We start from the raw sequence: 3896 nt of genomic DNA on the forward strand, positions 1-3896 counted from the left end.
GAAGCATTTTGCCTGCGTTGGGAATGCTCGGGATTTTGCTACACAAAGTTTATGTAGATTGTTGTAAAACAATGCATCTCAACCGTAATGTCTGTTCGTTATGTTGATTCCTACTATGAAATTAACTGGCTGTCTCCGTTTCACTAGCAGCTGCTGTGTGAGCGTACCACTCTCACTCCCTTTCCCCACTGTGCGCACAAAGTAGGGAGAGATGCATTCTGAGAAGCACAAGCATATGGCCGTTGCTCAAAATGCAATTGCGGAAAATAGTTTTCAAAGCAACTATGGTTGTTTTAGTTACAGAGGGGAGAGTCACAAATTTCTGTGAGTATGTCATTTCTCATATCTTAAGTCCAGGCACCACACCCTCAGGGTAATTGTTTTCTCTTAATCATATCACAATCAACCTTTTATCAGTTGAAGGTAGACACAAATCTAATCGTTTTTTGTATAAAATTGTCAGAAATATGAGGCTATATATCGTTAATTATGCACCTATTTTATATAGTGCAAATACATTTTTCTGGACACTGGATGAAGTCAGTCTAAATATTTTGGTTTCATTTTGTTAAGACACTCCAGGAGGACTGGAGAGCAGATTGTGGATAAATATATTTATGGTTCTGTTTATCGGGTCAATTTATTGGCAATTTATCGAGATATGGGTTTTTATCAATATCGCCAAGCTCTATTCTCATCTCTCCCCAGGTGCAGATAGGGAGTTACAGACAGTGCGACAGCTGATGGTCAACTTCCTCCAGAACCACACAAGACAGGACTGGCCTGTCAGCTGCCCTCCACTTGAGCCTTACAGGTTTGTCCAGTGGCACACCTTGGGCTTCAACACAATCTTGGGACCAGAACCTATGCCATGGTTTGCTAAATAACCTCTGTCCTTTTACACTGCCATATGTCTGCTAATATGGGCCACTGTCAGGTAGATTTTTTTTTAAACGCTCAATGAAAAGTGAGTGTCACACAATACAGGTGATTATCATATTAAATTGAGTGTGTCTCATTTCCTCTTTCCAGCTCTGCAGATATATTGCCTTTGATTGGTCAGAAATCCAACCAATACACAGCTGTCATTGTTGAGAACGAGGACTCCTATGTTGGCAGAGAGGTATGCTGATTTCAAATGAAACTGAACTTTACCTTTCATGGCATTCTTATACAATTAGACTTCAAAACAACGAAGTAATTTAACTTAAATGCTGCTTTATAGGGTTAATATAGGGTTTAAATATATATAAAGTAACGTCAACTGTTCTATAGGTTATCTTGGACCTGATGATGTATCAGGGGGCTAACAGTGAAGAGGGCATTGAGTTCAGAAAAGAGCCTCACAGAGAAGCTTGGCATCAACTCTTTCCCCTCAGCATACCTTCTCCACCCTAATGGAACACATGCCATTCTGCATGTGTAAGTTGGCAACCTCCACTATATTTACTTCTCCAGGAGTTCTGGTTCAAATGTTGGAGACTCAACAAATGTGTTTTTGTAGTTGGCATACCATTCTCTTTTAATGGATTGTATGGGAACAGGATATAGCATTGTTGTTGTTTTATTTATTTTTTACAAACATGTAATTATTATTTAAAAATATTTCATCCCAATTGTCAGTGAAATGTTTGACTTCTTTATGTAGTCTGTTTTATAAATCCAGGCATTTTAAATGTTGCTCTGATATTTCTGTATCACCAGGCAGAAAAGACTGCGCTTCTTCTTCTCCTCGTTCCTCAAGCTTCTCCTAGGGGTCCACAGAAAGCTGAGCACCTCTGGAGCACCCAGAAGCCCCTACTGGAGGGACCACGAGGTCCCGGGACGGCTGAGGCCTTGAAGGACTTTGAGAAGTGAGTCTGATGCTAATACAGTATCTTATATATGCATGAAGACGATACCAGTGGGTATGTGTGGGTGCATTCTTTGTGTGTAACCATGTCTGATCTGAGGCCCCATCATTGATTTTAAAAGTTTTGTCATTTTAGCAGATGTTCTTATCCAGAACAACTTGCAGGTGCAGGTAGGGTTACGTGCCTTGCTCAAGGGCAAATCAACAGATTTTTCACCTAGTCTGCTCGTGGATTCAAACCAGCGACCTTTCGGTTACTGGTCCATGCTCTTAACCGTTAGGCTACCTGTCTCCCTGATTTTCTCCAGGTCCAAGGTGTACATGGCGGACCTTGAGTCAGGGTTGCACTACCTGCTGAGAGTAGAGCTGGCTACCCACCAAACCCTGGAGGGAGAAGAGCTCAAGACCTTCAAAGACTTTGTGACAGTGGTTGCTAAGGTATAAGTGCTCTAAGGCTGAAGTGAAGTGGGTCCGCACAAACAAGTAAACAATATTTACCCTCTTGTTTCTATTAGAGAAGTAACATTTATCTTTTCTTTGATTCTTGAATCCCAGCTCTTCCCTGGTCGCCAGTCTGTGGTAAAACTCTTAGAGACTCTTCTGGAATGGCTGGTCAGTCTTCCCCCTGGAGAAAATCCCCTTTGATGCCATCCTCGACTTGGTCAACAACAAGATGCGGGTAAGGGAGGCATTTGTGTGATATTTCATTATCAAGTGCTCAAATAAAATAGCTGTTTGGCATAGTTTAAAGGGCCATTCAGGAAAAGTTGGTAAAGTGGGGGGAGGGTGTCCCTTTTTGCAGAAGGGGTGTACTTGAATGCATTTCTAATGGAAACAATCCATTTCCACTAGCATTGGTACTTTTACCAAAAATGCTAGCCAGATTATTCTTAACATTGCTAAGTAACCAGTAATCAAATTTAGAAACAGTTTAGAGGAAACAACCACAGCCTAAGGAAGTCAAATTAGTTCAACTATCCTTTTAAACAACCAATGTAACAAACGGTTCACAACACTTTGTTTGTCCCTTGATTTTTGGTTCTTGTTCGGTTTTCGTTTATGAAGGGAAAAAGTTTTTTATTTATTTAACTAGGCAAGTCAGTTAAGAACAAATTCTTATTTACAATGACGGCCTACCCCGGTCAAACCCTAACCCGGACGACGCTGGGCCAATTGTGTGCCGCCCTATGGGACTCACAATCACGGCCGGTTGTGATACAGCCTGGAATCGAACCAGGGTCTGTAGTGATGCCTCTAGCTCTGAGATGCAGTGCCTTAGACCGCTGCGCCACTCGGGAGCCCAAAACGACTACAAAAATGAGTTCACATTTAACTCCATCATTTGTAAACAAAGTGTTTCTGTATAGCAGTGGTAGACATTAAGAAAAATTTGCGCTGGCCACTCGTGCCACCGAGATTAAATTCTTACTAGCCAAAAATAATTAATACCACAAGGCAACACTATCACAATGTATGCATGCGTCTGTAACTTTGTCTCTTCACAGTCCCTGTTGTTCCGTAAGGTGTGTGTGTATATATATATATATATATATATATATATATATATATATATATATATATTTTTTTTAATCTGATTCTACTGCTTGCATCAGTTACCTGATGTGGAATAGAATTCCATGTATTCATGGCTGTATGTGGTACTGTGCGACTTCCATAGTCTTTTCTGCTCTTGGAGACTGTGAAGAGACACCTGGTGGCATGTCTCATTTACGTTTACATTTAAGACATTTAGCAGACGCTCTTATCCAGAGCGACTTACAAATTGGTGCATTCACCTTATAATATCCAGTGGAACAACCACTTTACAATAGTGCATCTAAATCTTTTAAGGGGGGGGTTAGAAGGATTACTTTATCCTATCCCAGGTATTCCTTAAAGAGGTGGGGTTTCAGGTGTCTCCGGAAGGTGGTGATTGACTCCGCTGTCCTGGCGTCGTGAGGGAGCTTGTTCCACCATTGGGGTGCCGGAGCAGCGAACAGTTTTGACTGGGCTGAGCGGGAACTGTGCTTCCTCAGAGGTAGGG

The 3896-nt window shown here is 41.5% G+C and overlaps 1 long non-coding RNA gene across 1 annotated transcript; it reads left to right on the plus strand.

Moving 5' to 3' along the window:
- Positions 1–269: 269 nt before the first annotated feature.
- LOC123738355 (uncharacterized) lies at positions 270–2480 on the plus strand. The gene is made up of 6 exons (XR_006767501.1): positions 270–814; positions 1033–1123; positions 1276–1422; positions 1705–1853; positions 2161–2290; positions 2408–2480. It is a non-coding gene; the product is annotated as an uncharacterized lncRNA (long non-coding RNA).
- The last annotated feature ends 1416 nt before the right edge of the window (positions 2481–3896 follow it).

This window comes from Salmo salar, unplaced genomic scaffold (assembly GCF_905237065.1).
Source record: "Salmo salar unplaced genomic scaffold, Ssal_v3.1, whole genome shotgun sequence".
Classification (NCBI taxonomy): Eukaryota; Metazoa; Chordata; class Actinopteri; order Salmoniformes; family Salmonidae; genus Salmo; species Salmo salar.